Below are 18,255 nucleotides of genomic sequence, written 5' to 3' on the forward strand. Positions count from 1 at the left end.
GAACTCACCTGTATGAATGATTTATGTCGTTCTATTAAAAGAATTAAAAGAATATCTAAGTTCTATTAAAAGAATATTTAATAAAATAATTTCCGCTCGTAAAAAAGGAGCTTTTCATTTCAACTATTCAAAGGACGAGGGCAAGATCTACATTAGTTCACCTATTGCCAATGAAAAGGTTATTCTCAATGATAATCTAAAGGACATTCTTGGCTTTAAGCTCAACATAATCAATGGTAAAAGTGCCGGAAACACTAATTTCATTTTTGCAGACTACCCACCTGCCTTCTCCACGGACACATGTATATTTCTCTACGCTTCATTTGTGGAAACATCCCAGGTTGGTAATTCAAATGTTCCCCTCCTACGAGTTCTTGAACGAAAAACCAATCAAGAACATATTCACCACTACAATATAAAGCATCTTCAGTATATTTCCGTAAACACTTCCTATTTGGAACTCTGTCAGTTAACACTAAGAACTGAATTAGGTGATCCCCTAGCAATATCAAAAGGTTTGGCTGTGATTACATGCCATTTTCGTCCCATCGTTCAACAACAAGATGTCTAATAATAGAAAAGTGGTATTCATTTGTCCTGATATTGACTGCTATGTTAATACTCTTGGCCCAAGACAACGGGGCAATAGAATGGACTATTACAAAGGGCGTACTACAATTTATGGCTATGGTCTTGGCAGTTGGTTTGCTAAGCTGTTTTGCTCTTTACTACCTCTGGCTAGAAAAAATATTGTACCGGCTGTGACCGATTTTGCATCTTCTACACTATACGATTGGGGCTCTGGCAAGGATTTAAAAAAAAGTGCTACGGAAAATCTCAGGTCCAGTGCGCGAACCCCTGGTGAGAGATTAAAACAAAATGGAAAAGGTTTAAAAGGGTCGAGAAACAATGCATCACTCATCAGTCTCTACTCAGGTCAGAAACGAAAGACATCACCACTGTCAAAGAAAAGAAGGAAAAAGCCGACACGTACTGTAAACAGTAGTAGAAGAAGAAGCCCCAGGAAGAAAATTGTTAGATCGAAACTAGATTTCTTTTCTTAAAATATCCTACCTACCGCATAAGGATTCTCAACCTTCAATCACCGCCTCATTGAATCTATTCAATGCTGAAAATGTTGATGTGAGTGTCAAGCATGGATATTATGAACAATTTTATCCTCAACAACCCCTCTCCGATAATGTCCACTTTCAAATTTATTCCAATGAAGACTACTTTATAGACATGTCTTCGACATGTATAGATTTAAAAAAGAAAGTCTGGAAATCCGATAATACATTACCAATTCTTGCCGATAGAATATCCTATGAAAATCGTATATTACATAATTTATTTCGTCAAATCAGTGTCTACATCAATGGCACGCTGGTGAATACAAGCAACAATCTCTCAATTTATACAAGCTATATGCACTTCATGCTGATGACACCCAAGTCATACAAGGAATTGAGAGGCACCTCCAATAGATATGAATATATTACTAACACTGATAGTACAGATGCACTTAAAAATTCTACAACTAGTGAATTACATCTAGTTGGAAAAATATATCATGAAATATTTAATACAACCAAATGGCTACCACCCAATATTAAAGTGGATATAAAATTAGCGCTTGCACCATCAACTTTTATTTTTAGAGAAGAAATTGATACCAATCCTGATGTGACTCTCTCCCTCACCCCAGCAATACTTCATGTACGCAAACAACAAGTCATGAGTTCTGTTGCTTTGGCAGTGGAAAAACTGAGAGTCAGTGGAAATAATATTAAACTACTTGTTCCTCATACAATCACCAATCAACGTCATATTGCCATGGGGTCACGCACCTTCACCGACTCATCCTTTATCAAGGGCGAAATTCCGTCAAAACTCGCTTTGACATTTGTAAAAAGCGCTAGTGCAATAGGATCATGGACTGGATGTCCACATAAATTTGAAATGCTTGGACTTTCAGATCTTGTCTGCGAAGTAAACGGCATCCTACTCTACAATCTATCTTTCGATAAATCCTATAGGACATTGTATGAGTTGACCATGCAAACCCTCGATCATGATTCGCAACTATTTGAAAATGGTATAACCGAAGAAATGTTTGCTAAAACACATGGTATCATTGTATTGGATTTGTCTGGCACGCAGGAATTGCGTATAGTACGTACAGGGACAGTGCGTTTAGAGTGTACATTTGCCAACCCATTGGCTGAGAGTATTGCACTAATCTCATTAAATCAATATGAAACCTATTGGGAAATCAATCCCAAAGGCAGTGTTCTACTAGACTTGGCACCATGAACACCAGTCAACTAATCAATGTACTTAATATGGATCCCTACATGTCTTAGTACAAATCCTATTGTCTGCCCTTGGACTTTCTTGGAAAAATCCAAAGTGGCAACAATACCTTAATTATTGCTAAAAGCAGTCCATCGACTGTGCTGACGGGTCATTGGCTGTGCATCTTTCCAACAATGAAGACAATTGAATTTTTTGATTCTCCTGACCTATCCTATAAATTCTACATATCCCACATCAGTAACTGTATTGAGAGCAGTGGGAAAAATACTTATTCAAAATCGGAGGAGAGTGCAGGATCTGACGACTAAAAGCTGTGGCTTCCATGCACTACTATATTTTGCGTTCCGATGTCGCGGCTATACTTACAAGTAGTTTCTCAATATTTATTTAGACAATCCACGTCTGAACGACTTTCTAGTGGAAAATATCCTCTCAGACCTGTATAATATAAATTTCAGTGCCCTAAGAGTAAAGTGCTTAAAGAATGTTTGTGAATTTGTTTAATAATAAAATTTATATATACAACAATGTCTTTAAATCTTCACTTTAGATTTCTTCATCGGTGTATAGGCAACTGTCGTGAACCACTAATGCCGGTAAATCATTTGGATTCACTGTTTATTGATCTTGATTGGCTACAAAGTCAGGGTCACATTTTCTACTGTATAATGTAACTTCACTCTTGTCATATCTCTTTGTATAGTCAATGATATTATTTGCATTCATATTATGAAATTCACGAGTTTCAATCTGTCTATTTGAAGCAATATCACATACAGTATTTTCAAATGGTGAATCACATTCAGTAACTGCCAAATAAAAATCACTTGGTTTACAGTCATAATAGGCAGTGTCGTCACAACGATGACGTAGAAACCAAATTGTCTTGTTACCCCAACAGTTGAATCGTAGACCAGATTCTTCCTCCCAGAATAATTTAAATCCACGAAGATACCAATATTGTAGAAATAAACTAAAATAACGTTCGAGATTCTTTCCAATCATAGCGGGGTAAGTATTCTCCCACTGATCACATTTGTCATAGTGACAATTGGAGCATAGAAGTCCTCTAGGGTGAGAGTCACAAATCTCTTCAAGACATGAAGTACATCCTTTAATTTGTACTGCATAGCCTCTATGTAATTTACAATGATTACATAATTTACACTTTTCACTATAGTCATCAATAATTGTACAATTCTCACATTGAGTCCAACTGCCGAGAGTGTACATGCATAGTGGACATGTATAGAACATTTTTTTTTTGGTTTCCGATGTCAACTCTCACTCACAGCTAAAACGAAACTGATCGTCCTCGCTCGATAAATTCAGGGTGGAGGAATGGGAGAGGATTAATTCTGTGACGTCACCTCTTTTAAATGGTGGGGGAGCGATCTACATTGAATTTATGGCAAATTTTTCAAAAGTGTATCCACGATATTATTCTGCTTTGTTCCAATTAATATATCAATAAATTGAGTATAAGCATTTGAGTCACATCGACAAAGCTTCATGCAATAGTCCAATGGGGGGGGGGGGAATCAGTCCCCATTATAATGTCAAGTGTTTCCCGAGTGAATATCCTGCGTTGAAGAGATAACTCAAGAAAATCATCATCCAAAATCAAATGTTTTTCCATAAACACAAGATTCGATCTAATTCTCTCTTTCTCAAATTTATTCATTTTTCAATCCTTTCACTCTGACTGCTGACTCTAGACTGACCATGATTCGTTAGCCTAACATTCTAACAACAAAAAGAAAGGGAAAATTTTCGATTTCGAAACAATTTTAGAGGTGTCATTGACCCCATTAGAATCAATAAAACATGAAAATACATCAAAGTGAGAAAAATCCTGTTTTTTCATTCTCAGTGACAATTAGTTCATTTGATCCTTCTTTCCATCAAGGTCACATTTTGTGAGATTCTAAAGTAAGATCTAAACAAATAGTAATTTGATCCAAACAGTAAATAATAATTGCATCATCAATTAGTACAAAACAAGGACGAAATAAAATCAAAGAAGTTGAATAACAAAAATAAACAAAGCAAAATACAGTAAAAAATGCTAATTATTTGATTGTTGTAATTAATATCGTTAATTATTTGGAAAGGAATTTAAAATTCTTTAACGTGCCATTTCAATTTGTCTAAATCTTATCAATTCATTTCCATTAATCTAAAGGAGACACGAGACGGTCAATCATTTTGATCAAAAGCTTCTGTCAATCGATTGATTCAAGCATAATTGACCGCCTAGGAACCTGTTTGACGCTTGAATGAAGCGCTGGCGGTGATTGATAGAAAGTTTGAATGACGAGGGTGATGAACCGTCTAGACTAGTTTTTTTCAAGTATTGTGTCAGTCATGGTCTAACAATAATGGAAGACTCGTGGGAAGAAAGCCAAAACGTGGAACGCGAGTTTATCTGTTTATTAATTGAGTTATACCGGGATCACCTTGAGTAATGGAAAATTAAAAGTAAAGACTATAATAACCGAAATAAGAAAAGTGCGGCATTTGGCAGGATATTGCGGGTGGTAAAGACATTGAAACCAGATTATACAGTTTCCGAACTAAAGAAGAAAATTAATGTCTTAAGAACAAATTTCAACCGTGAGTAAAAGCCGATCGAGGAGAAAGAGAAGTTGTAAACCAACGACTTTTCCTATTTTCTTTTTGTTTTCGCTTGAGTGCAACCAAGGTACATGCAAGAAAAGCCAAATCTGTATTAGACTGCATTTCACACACGATAGACACTTCACTACCTGACTCTGAACTGAAACTAAAAATCTGGCTGTAAGTTGAAATTAAGCTTGAAATTAGCTTTGGTCAAGACTGAAGGGTTGATTGAAGGATCGATTGAAGATTAATTGAAGCACACGTCAATCGTCTGACGGAAGCTTTTGATCAAAATGATTGACCGTCTCGGGCCTTCTTAAGTTGTTGTTTTGTTTGTGTTTTTTTTTCTTCTCTTGCTACAATGCAGGTTCGATGTTTCCTACCCCTGGGAGGTGAGTTTTGAGAGTTCTAACAATTTCCCTTCAAAATCACCAGTCAAAATATTAGTACAGTTGTTGTGTTTCAACGCCACACCGATCCATGTTACAACTTTCATATTTAAATATTATCGTCAAATTTAAAGTACTGGAAACGCAAGTTTTCCGAGGAAACTCAAGTCTCACCAGTGCAGCCCAGGGACCGACCCGGCTTAACCGGACAGCAAAAGTTCTCCTGTACACTCAAGTTAAATTAATATTTTGCACGAGTCTGGCCCGATTTGGCATTTATGTGGTTTTCAGGAAGATGTGAGTTACATTTATTGCAATTTAACAATTTCAATTTTCTACTTAATGCTTTTTCATTGCAAGTTTTATTTATTTTTTCTGATCTGAGTCCCATTGAAAAAGGTGTTGATACAAAAACATTAAAAGCTTGATTTCACTTAAAGTTCAAGTCCCATGAAATTATCAAAACCTCAAATGAAATCTTAAGCTTATGGCATTGCAATATGAGCTAGAACCTGCGAGAAAAACAAGAAACAGTGTTTGAGCTCTACTCAACATTCCCTAAAAGTTTCAACTGAATACCCTTAGTCGTTCCTGAAACATCGCAGAAATACTATTTTGACAACAAGGCAGCGCATAGTTAGCGCATAGTTTCTTTTGATTTATCTCGCTACTTAACCACGCATAGACTATAAGTCTTATGGATCTTTCTCAGGAACGATCTTAATAGCCCACTCGAAAAACAATTGATTGGGATTAAAATGTGTTTTGGTACATTTAAAATCTCTTTCCCCGATTCCCAGCAAAATTTATGATTCTCTTGGCCTAAAAAATATCCTCCCAAGTTTCGAGCTAATCAGATACCCTGGATCAAACATGCCCTGCTTTTCCATTATAAAATCTATGGTTAAACAATGGGCAATTTGTATAATTTACAGCTCATATCCCAGTGTAGGTAGAGGGTCGGTAATATCATCACCATCAACATGTTCGTTGAAGCTTTTGGCCATTTTGAATGAAATGGCTATCTCAAAGCGTCCTGTGGATTTTTTTGGGGCTAGGCAAAAAAAGGGCATGGAAGTGGTCCTCGTAGTTCTGCAATCAATTTCGAATCTTAAAAATGGTGCTAGAGCTTTATATCTCCAGTTTCAATAGTCCGTTTCCGGGATATTGCAGATATGGTATTTTTGAAAACCTGAATTGACATGGTGTCTTTTTATTTAGCTACACCCTTTTCCGAAAGTGATAAGTTAATGTACATGTGACCCCTTCATTCAGCTTTATATCTCCAGTTTCAATAGTCCGTTTCCGGGATATTGCAGATATGGTATTTTTGAAAACCTGAATTGACATGGTGTCTTTTTATTTAGCTACACCCTTTTCCGAAAGTGATAAGTTAATGTACATGTGACCCCTTCATGTTCCCTGAAACTTTTATCTTAATACCCTAAGCTGTTCCTGAGATTAAGCATAGGCGTTGTTTTGACAGACTGAAGGCACAAAATATATCTTGATTTAGTTCAACATCCCCCTCAGTATTCTTGTTCTTTTGAGTAGTATTTACCTTTGCTGAAATTGGTTCTGAAAAGTTTTGCAAAGAAAAGTACTTTTTTTTAAATTTTAATACAAAGAAAAGTACTTTTTTTGAAAAGTAATTTTTTTGTAATAAGATTTTTATGAATAAAAATCTTATTCATATTTATTTATATATATATATATATATATATATATATATATATATATATATATATATATATATATATATATATATATATATATATATATATATATATATATATATATATATATATATATATATATATATATATATATATATATATATATATATGTGTGTGTGTGTAATTTATAGGAAAAAAACTATCAAATTATTCATTAATTGCGCCTGAGAAAATTTGGCTGATTTTCGAAAAAATTGTTTGTCAAATGACAGTAAAGAGTGGCATTAAAACTTAAAGCAAACATGAAGTATTCCGTATATAAAGGGAACATACAGGGACGTAGCTCCAGCATTTTTATTGGGTCCATTTTTATTGGGGCATTTTAGAAGAGGTCCACATCCGGAGAGTCGAGGGGTATGGGTTATACAATATGTTTTCTTCAAATTATAGCCAACCATGAAACTGTATTTAATAAAAAAAAAAAATTGTCAAAAACTTTTCGAAAAAGGATGGTTTTCAAAATTGTTTCCGATAAAGCTGTCAATGACGCTCTAGAAGGCTTAGAGAGCGATAGTCCGATTCCTGTTTGTGTCAATTTCTGTATATTTAAGTCTGACTTTATCATTCAAAATTTTTTTGATTTGATAGCCTGTTCTTGACGTGATTATGAGTCTTGACGTGTTGTTTCAAACTAATGATGGAGATAAGTTTGTTGTTTCAAACTAATGATCTAGATATATAGATGGATAAACTTTTATTTTCCCCAAAATCTTCATGGCGCTGCCAAATTTCTTTGGTATATTCGCATTAAAAAGCATTAGTCACATTATACAAGCATAGTCACATTATAATCACATTCAAAATTGAATATTTAAAAAAAAACAACTCTAGTCAATCCTCTTGATTTTCGTTGTACAGATTTACAAAACTAGGTATGAAACTTTTCGCTAACCGCTGATGGGCACAGCGTAAGTAGTAACTTATATAAAGGCGCGACGGGGACAAGGACGGGGACAAGAATATACAGTGTAAATGTTTGACGACTACAAGAATATACAGTTTCACGTGGACATTTTAAAAAGCTGGCAAACCTATAAAGTGGCCAAACAGGTTTTGAGAGTATGGTTGTGATTGTATAAGATAACCAGACCGTTTTTTTTTGAGGCAGCACCCATTTTTTAGAGCCAATCAGAGACAGCGGAGGTTATTCTATATACGATAACTTGATTGGTGATTGGATTCAAATAAAAGGAGTGATTTTCATTGCAATTCATATTAGTAAGAGAACTGAATTCAGAGAGAATAGTTATAGTAGAGAAAATGAGTGGAGCATTTACACTATTGGAGATTGATGGTGGAGCCGGCAGCAGCAACAAAGATATACGAGTACCAAATGTGGCTGTGGAAATACCCGGAGGCTGTAGACTGTGCCTTGAATGGGACGATATGTATGCTAGATACGTGATATCATTAAGCAAATTTAAGCTGGAGGAGCAATTATGTTTTGCTGCGAAACTGAATATTGTGCATATAAATAGACTTCAGGCAGCATTAGATGTGTTAGGGAAATATATTGATGAGAACAAAATGCATCAGTGAATATTATTATTGTAATTATGCTCAATAAAACTGTTTATAAATCAATGATATTTTTCTTTCTATAGTTGACTAGAATATATTTTTTAGAGTAGAAAAAAATTCTGGTTATTCTATAGATGGTTGTGAGAGTTTTAGGACTCTAAAAAATGGATATGTTCGAAAAAGATTGAATCATGAGGAATCATATGTTTATGGAAAACGTTTGATTCTAGTTGATGATTTTCTAGAACAGTCTATTCAAAGGAAGTTATTTTCTCAGGGAATGCTTGTCGATATAATGAAAACTGATTCTCCATCGTTAGACCATTGCATGAAGCTTTAACGTCGTGGTCCAAATGCATTTACACAATTTAATGATATATTAATCACGACACGACAAAATGATATTGTGGATATGCTTTTAAACATCAGTTTAGAAATTTAGGACTTTTTTCATGAGAAAGATGGTGTTCAAGGATGATTTACTCCTCTCTCTCTCTCTCTACCCCAGTTAATTTGTTGTTGTTGCTAGCTCAGTTTCATTGTGGCAGTGAGAGTGTCAACACATGAAAAAATGTTCTATACATGTCCACTATGTATGTACACACTGGGCAGCTGGTCATAATGTGAGAATTGCACAAAGATTGATGAGTATGATGAAAAGTGTAGATTATGCAACCCGTGTAAATTGCATAGAGGATGTGCTGTACAAATTAAAGGTTGTAATTCCTGTCTTGAAGAGGTGTGTGACTCTCATCCTAGAGGGCACCTATGCTACAATTACCACTATGATAAATGTAATCAATGGGAGAATACATACCCCGGTATGATTGGAACGAATCCTAAGCGTGATTTTAGTTTATTGCTACGAGGTTGGTCTCGTCGTGGTTTTAGATTCTTCTGGGAGGAGGAGCCGGGTCAGAGATTCAACTGTTGGAACAACAAAAGAATATGGTTTCCACGTCAACGTTGCGAAGACAATGGGTGTTATGATTATGAGCCCACTGATTTTTATTTGGCTGTGACGGAATGTGATTCGCCACTTCAGGACACTGTTTTTGACATTGCTTCAAATAAGCAAATTTAATCAGGTGAATTCTATAGAATGAATGAGAATAGTATCATTGACTATACAAAGAGATATGACAAGAGTGAAGTTACACTCTACTGTAGAAAATGTGACCCTGACATTGCAGCACATCAGGATCAGTATACTATGAATTCAGATAATCTACCTGCATTAGTTGTTGTCGACAAATACCTATACCTAGTAGAAGATGAAATCTAAAGAGTAGAAAAGTCATTTTTATCATGTATACACATTTTTTTCATTTATTAATAAACAATTTCACATACATTTTTAGAACATTTTATTCGTAGGGCACTAAAATCAATATTAAATACGCTTGTAAGAATATTTTCCACTAAAAAGTCGTTCAATCGAGAGAAGTCAACTTAGATGTTAAGAAACGGATTGTAGGTGCAGCCATGATATCTAAACATGAAAAAGATTAGCGCATGAAAGCCACATGTCTTGGTCGTTGAATCCTCTACTCTTCGTTTATTTTGAATAATAGTTTTCCCACTGCTTTCAATAAAGTTGCTGATGTATGGAGTGTAGAATTTATACGATAGGCCAAGAGGATCAAGAAGTTCAATATTCTTCGCTGTTTGAAAGATGCTAAGCCAATGGCCCGTCTTCAAGGTCGATGTACTGCTATTAACAATGATTGGGGTATTGTTAGCACTTGGAACTCTTTCAGTGAAGTCCGATGGCATGCAATAGGACTTGTACTGGGACATGTATGGATCCATACTAAATACGTTGAGTATTTGGTTTGTGTTCATGGTGCTAGGTCTAGTAGAACACTGCCTTCGGGTGTGATTTCCCAATAGGTTTCAAATTGACTCGATGATATTAGCGTGATACTCTCAGTCAAAGCATCGGCAAATGTACACCCTAAACGTACATTCCCTGTTTGTACTATGCTCATATCCTCGGTCCCCGACAAGTCCAAAACAATAACCCAATGATTTTTTTAAAACATTGAATCGGTTATTCCATTTTCAAATAGTTGAGAGTCATGACCTAGGGATTGCATGGTCAACTCGTACAGAGTTCTATAGGATTTTTTGTCAAATGATAGAGTGTACAGTGGAATACCATTCACTTTGCACACAAGGCTAGATAGGCCGAAAAAATTACCGTCCTCTCAACTCCTTATATGCCTTTGGTGTCATCATCATAAATTGTATGTAGCTTGCATAATTGCCTAAATTATTGCTATTGCTCACGAGTGTCCCATTAATATATACATTAGTTTGTTTGAACAGATTGATTAGAATACATTTCTCGAAGGAGAAACTGTCGACGGCAGTTGGATCTTCGTTATTTGACTTTTTCTTCAAAAGAACATTTGAATCAATGACTTTCGATGATAAATCAATTAAATAGTATTCATTGGAAAATATTTGAAAGTGTATATTTACTGAGAGGGGTTGCTGGGGATGAAATTGTTCATAGTAGCCATACTTGACACTGACATCAACATTTTCAGCATTGAACAGATTCAATGAGGAACTGATTGATCTATATGATTCTTTGTGTGCGAGATAAGTCATCTTAAGAGAAGAAATCCTTCTTTGATCTAACAGTCTTTTTCTTTTTTTGTTTCTTCTCATTACTCTTCCTTTTTTTTTTCCTCAAAGTCATTGTTGATGTCTTGCGCTTCCCGCCTGGGTCGAGACTGATGAATCAATGACGCGCACGCATCCTTTTCAAGCCCTTCCCATTTTGCTGAGATTTTAATTCCTCACCAACGGCTCTAGATGAAGATCTAATATTTTCCTTAACACTCTCGATAAAATTCTTACCCGACCCCCAGTCATTTAGTGTTGAGACAATAAAACTTTATGTAGTAGGTGCAAGATATTTTCTGGCAAGGGTTAGCGCAGAACAAAATAACCCAGCAAAACAGCTACCAAGACCAAAGCCAAACATGCAAGTACGCTCTTAGTAATAGTCCAATCCATTGCCTATTTGACGTGGACTCAAAGCATCAACAAAGCAATCGATATCGGGACAGACAAATGGAATTCTTCTATTGCTCATTTTAGGTGCTGGTGTGGCCGACAATGGGTCGAAAATGACATGTAATCACTGCTAAGCCTTTTGTTATTGCTAGAAGATCACCCAATTCACTTCTTAGTGTTAACTGACAGAGTTCCAAATACGAAGTGTTTACAGGAACATACTGAAGATGCTTTATATTATAGTGATGAAGAAGTTCATGAGTTGTTTTTCGTTCAAGAACACGTAGGAGGGGGACATTTGAATACCAACTCTCGATGTTTCAACAAAGGATACATAGAGCAATATGCAAGAGTCCGAGGCGAAACAAGGTGGATAATCAGCAAAAATAACTTGATAAACGGTGCCAGCGTTTTTCCCATTGATCATATTCTGTTTAAAGCCAAGAACGTCTCTCAGATTATCATTGAGAATAATTATTTCAGAGCCAACAGGTGACGTAATTTAAATCCTATCGTGTTCTAATAAATAATTAAAATGCAATGTACTATTCCTACGATATGAGATTCTTCTATTGATTGCACGACTCAAATCTGTCATATTATCATATTCAATATATTTCAATTTGACATGTGGATATTCGCTAGATTTAAGTGCTTCAACCCATTTATAGTCGACAAAGAGTGACCAATCGAATGGTATAACTTTTATATCATACACACTATCCTTTCTCAGGATGTCATAGGTATTTTCTAGAATACAGTCGACTAGTGCCAGTTTATACGTACCGTCAAGTTTAATTGCGGGGGAGAGTCTTTTCAAAATATAACTTGCTGGACTCATATCATTATAGAAAGGATCACCAACATCTGATATTTAAAATGCGTTGAGAGCAATGAACCTTGTCACCATTTTGTTTACCAACAAAAAACTCGAAGTACGAGCTTAAGCCATACTTCCAATCAGGTAACTTTTTCCTACGCCCTTGAGTACGAGTCTTTAATATCTTTTCAATTTGATAGATTTCACTATTATTTTTAACTTTTTGTAGTTCAAACTCATAAAAGCCCCCGAGAATCTCTTCATCTTTGGTATCGCGCAAACGATAAGTTATGGGTTTAGTGTCTAGGATTTTTGCCACTTTAAAAAGTTCTGTGGACCACAAGTAATTCCCCTTTTCAAAAACATTAGTTGTTCATTAATCCGAACAGTATCACCAACATTGAATTTATTTTTCTTCTTAAAAATCGTTTCATTGGAATATTGTTTAAGAAAGGTGTCAATTGTATCATGATCAGAATGATGAACTTTCGTTGGGGTTGAGTTGGACAATGATCGATGAGGTCGTTGATTATAGATCAACATGATTTTATCTAAATCATGAATAAAAGCAGATGTATTTTTTAATGTGCAATATCTTGAAATTAAAAGTCAAAAGTTCTTATCAATCGTTTGGTCAATGCAGCCTTTATAGGACTATGACTATGGTAGAGCAGTATATTATATTTCATTAGTACTTTTTCAACATGGGGATTAACAAATTCACTACCGCGATCCGTTTGAATTTTTTATACGAATCCTGTTCGAGAATACTTTCTATAGCCTGAGCAACTTCAACACCTCTCTTTGACCGCAAAGGAATGGCATATGCATAGTGACCATACAGACTGATTGCAAGTAGAATGTACTTGTACGGTGTATTGTGACGCCTTTGAATCTCATCTAGAGTCAGGAGATCTGCTTGCATTATATGCAATGGGAAAAAGGCTTTAGTTTTTTGATAATGATCAGCACGAAGTCTATGATTTCTATGCAGTCTTACTTGATTAATTTTGTAGATAGTCTTGTACACTTTTAGTGTGAACACCACTGACTTTGGAAAGAGTGGTGGGGGAACTTAAACTCCCCGCCTCACCAATATTTTCATAAACACCTATCAGAACTTCAACCATTTTGAACGTAAACACTTAGTGTAACGTCCGCTACCCTTTTGTATACTAGTTGTGGTTGGTGATAGGGATGATGGTGACATGATACGTTTTCGCTTTTTTCTAGCTATCAATGGTGTGGTCCTCCTTGCCACCATTGTTAAGTTTCCACTAGGTGTACTAGTATTTTCCTAGATTGATTTAAAATCTTCTTCTTCTTCTTCTTCTCCCTCTTCATATTTTAATGGTATTGTTGTTGTTGTTGATGATACATGTTCATTTAATTTTTTTAGAATTTGTCTATTGCTAATATGGCTTTTGGGGATGTTTAATGCATTTAGAAAGTTGTATAGATGAGCGTCAAATAATAATAATCCTTTACGATTTGTAACCATATCATAGATTAAATCAAGTAGATTATAGCTCTTGCCTTGAGTTATAATCCCTTTCCCATTGCTATCAACTTGAATATGATCTTGACCACTTTCCATCAGATATGTTAGGAGTCGTTTACTTTGTTGACGATATTAGTGGGGGGTTAGATTTACAATTTTCGACACAATTGAATACAATTTCTCCGTCTTTAATTGTGTTCCAGCAGAAGCAGAATCCTGAGGAGATGATTCTTTTTTATGATCAATACAACTGGTCTTCGACCGATAGGGCTTATGGTTGTCCACTCGGCGAAGTGCATCTCTAAGTAAAAGCAGTTTTTTATCATAATCAATATCCTTATTGTGAATGAAATTTATCAGAATTTTCTAAAAGTTTCTCATGGATTAGAAAGCGAGTTCTATTCAAGTCAATTTATGGGGTTTTTGCATCCTCTCTTTAAAGAAAACTGTTTACAAGTCCTGCGATTTCTGGCGGTAAAAGTGTGAAAAAGCTACCGCCCGCCTGAAGAAGACGTTTCTTTTTAAAACTATTTATTTCGTTGTAAGAGGTCAATGTACGTACAATTGAATAATGTTGATTTTTCTGTTGTTTAGATACTGTTTTCAGGTGAAAATTGACCTCGGTAAAGTTTCAAAAAAGTTCAGATCTTAAATTAATAAAATCATTTTCAATACCATGTTTGAGTATGGCTTTCCCATGCGAAAGTTTTGAAGTGCTTAGAACTGAAAACAAATGTCTATTTTCATGTAGTTTCTTCAGTGTCATGATAGCAACTAATAGGTCTTTTTAGTGTTCATGGGGAGATATACTGTAATTTCATTGTCAAAAATATCTGTGACTACACGCAGATCCTCAGGTATATTTAGATTAAGATCCAATAGGATATAGCCGTAGGGTTTATTAGTTGCCTGATTGTATGCTGAGAGCAGGAATTTAGGGGCGCCGGGGTATATTTCCTTATTGAGAGTTATTGGTGAGCTAGAATCACGAACAACTCTGTAGATGATATAGTAGGTGCAGTTCAATGCAAGTGTTCGCATACATTTGCTCTGATGAAAGAGATTGTGTAGAACCAGAGTGATGGAAATCTGTTCATGATGAGAGCGAACAGTGAACAGTTGTAGCATTTCCTGGGACCATTGTTCAATAGATTCAGCCAGATCGTCAATAATCAGCCAAAAGTTTGGATCAACAATGCTGAAAACATCTAGTCCCTGTATGAATTGTATCTGCACCAACCCCATCGTGGCAATCGCCTTTATGTTATCGTATGACTCCTGCAAAATACTGTAACAATAGTAGATTTTTTTCGGCTTTTCCACAAATATTTTATCGCAATTTTTAATTATTTTAGTTAAGAGTGTTGTTTTGCCTGACATTGACGGTCCACACAGATACGATCTGAATGGTGTTTTAAATTGATAAATGTTCCCTTCAACAGTTCACCCAGACGACTAACTGCAGAGTATAGCTGTCTAATGACTATATAATTTCCCTACCACTCCGTTCAAGAATAATGAGGAGAAGAAGAAGACGAATAAAGAATCATTTTTTCTTTTATTATACACACATAAAAAAGTAACAAAACTTTACAAATACTACATTGAAAGCACATTAAACATGAAAAAATACACTTTTTTAAATTTATTTATAATAAAAAATACAACATTTACATAAGCACTAGAAAAAAACACTTTAATAAATACACTTTCTTTTTTATTTATTTATTTATAAAAAAGTACAACATTTATTAGAATATGCGCACACACACACATAGAATAATATCACTTTTATTTACAGCATTTTAAAGTTAAGTTTTGGGGTCCCCCCCCGGGGGGGCGACCACTGCGGCGGCCGGTAAGCGAGGCCCGCTGCGGCTGGCCGGGAAGCGGGGCCCGCTGCTGCGGGCCAGGCCGGGACAGGGCATTAAATTGTGGAAATTGCTCTGCCTTGCACACACACACATTGAAAATTGTTTGTGATAAAGAAAAAAAAAGAATTTAAAAACACCCATCACCTCCCAAAAAAAACCTCCCTCCCAATTTGTACTTTTTTTTAATGAATTTAAGTTAATTTTTAAAGACCGAGTTGTTTTCTGTAATCTACACATTCAAATAGGTCTGAAATTTAATAATTAACGTGTGGTACTAACTTCACACCATCCTCAAGTACATATACTTTGTACCTTATGGCCGACAAGGCCTTTTTCTTAACTCCAACTGTGTAGTTTTTAAATTGTAAAGAGCGAATCGCCATGACTTTTGCTCCTGGGACTAAACTACGTTCCACACAGTTTCTATACACACTCATGTCGAAATTATTTTTTACAAAGTGTATAGGTACCCCCTTGCAAACTTGTTTGTTACCCTTGTTTTGCAGTTCCACACAGTATACCTTCGGTCCAGGAAACACACCACTGGATATCAGATCTCTACCCGTTTCAGATTCTAACATTAACAATGGATTTGGGGCCTGGCATTTCACTAGCTCTGGGTAGAGGGATTCATCCCAGTTACTGTAGTGCATTCGTGAGCTAATGTACTCGCCATTTTCCAAATCATTCAATAGGTTTTCAGTTTCGACTTTTAACAGGAGTAAATCAGTGTCCCCGTAATACACTTGAACTTGTCCCTCAATCAGCCACTGTACCTTGCATACCTTATAATAAAATGACAACATGAGTTTCTTAGATATTTCAGTTATTGCACTCCCGCCTGCAATATTTTTATCTAAAACAATGTTTCTTTTCTTGCGGTGTAGGAGCACCATATCAGAGTCTATGCTTGTGAACGACGTGAAGTTTGGATCCGCAATGATTCGAGCACAATCTTTGGGATTGGTTACAATGTCACATCGACTTCATTTTCGCACGCTTTCGCACATTTTACCGAAAGCTGAGTTCAGAATGAGTTTATAGACTACTCTTTCAACTTTAGTTTTCGTTTGTGATCGCTTACTGACAAAGGTCTCAATAAACGTTTTTATGTAAGGCTTTTGATCAAATTGGAGGGCTCTATGAATCTTTGTGACCTTGAAACCATTGGACACCATCCATTTCAATAGCTCGTGATCAACAACGATATTCTGTTTCGGGTTGAGGTCGGCAATTAGTTTTTCTTTTGAAGGTACCAAGTGCATACTCCCATCCTCTACTAAAGATAAATTGTTGGGGCTCAGAGAGTCCCTACCCACCGGTCTATTTATGCACGGAAAAACAAAGTCTTTTACCGAGTCATGGATTTCCATGGGTATTTCACCGTCAATTTAAAAAAAACATCCCTGTGCTCCATTCTCCTCAACACTAGCAATGTCAGGGAAGTTTGAAGCACACGGATTTTCAAGCCATTTATAATTGTCACACGGCAAACAGCAGTGAGACATTACCGATGGATAGAGGGAACTCATATCCACTAAAACTGCGTTCAACTTTTCTTAGGTGTGCTTTCTAGTCAGATCAGTTTTCATGATACGGTGCCCGTGAAAAAGCAATCAACCCCAAATTAATCGCTGTACAAACCGATCCACATGTTGATCTACATCGGCAATCAGACCTATTTCTTCTTTGCTTATTGTAAGTATCAAGTCAATCGCAGGATAAGGAGTGGAAAAATAATAACCTAAAGCCAACCCAAATTCCCCATAGATTTTATCCGTATTTTTGCCCACAATGTCAAGAAGAGTGAGTACGTCACTGGTCAAGTATAGTTTACAATAATCCCACCCAGTTTTACATCCGCCCTTTGCCCAAACCCTCTTAGCAAATTCGTAGTCGCTAGTTGTGCACTCACTCTCAATAAGAGAATTGTAAAAAGCTTCAATACCCGGTAGTGACACCTCATCCAGCCTCGAACCAGATTTGTAATAACCATATGGATATATACCCTTACACTATAAAAATTCATAAATTTCATCAACGGGGAAACGCTGTTGAAGGAGGGGGAATGTATCAAAATTGTTACCTTTCTGTACCTGAGACAATTGACTTAAAGATCTGGGGAAGAGCCTGAAAGGGTGTAAAAAACGGATTTTATTCAGGCACGTGTTACCCTTGTCAACTGTTTTCCACATGAATTCTAGCAGCATTAGCTTCTCCGATGATTTAGGTATGATATTATATGAAAAAGAACCATCTATCCATGAGTCATCTAGAACTCCACCCTTGGCAATGCGGGCCAACGCCGGTAGAACAAACTTTAAGTCGTAATTGGAATTGTGTATAAAAACATACGAAATGTTGTTGTCTAACATTTAAATTGCATGACCGATGTGATACCCCCCTAAAGTTGTTCCCACCCGATATCCCCTACTGCCATAAG

Source organism: Artemia sp. Qi Xiang Cuo, chromosome 9 (assembly GCF_049724085.1).
Source record: "Artemia sp. Qi Xiang Cuo chromosome 9, ASM4972408v1, whole genome shotgun sequence".
Classification (NCBI taxonomy): domain Eukaryota; kingdom Metazoa; phylum Arthropoda; class Branchiopoda; order Anostraca; family Artemiidae; genus Artemia; species Artemia sp. Qi Xiang Cuo.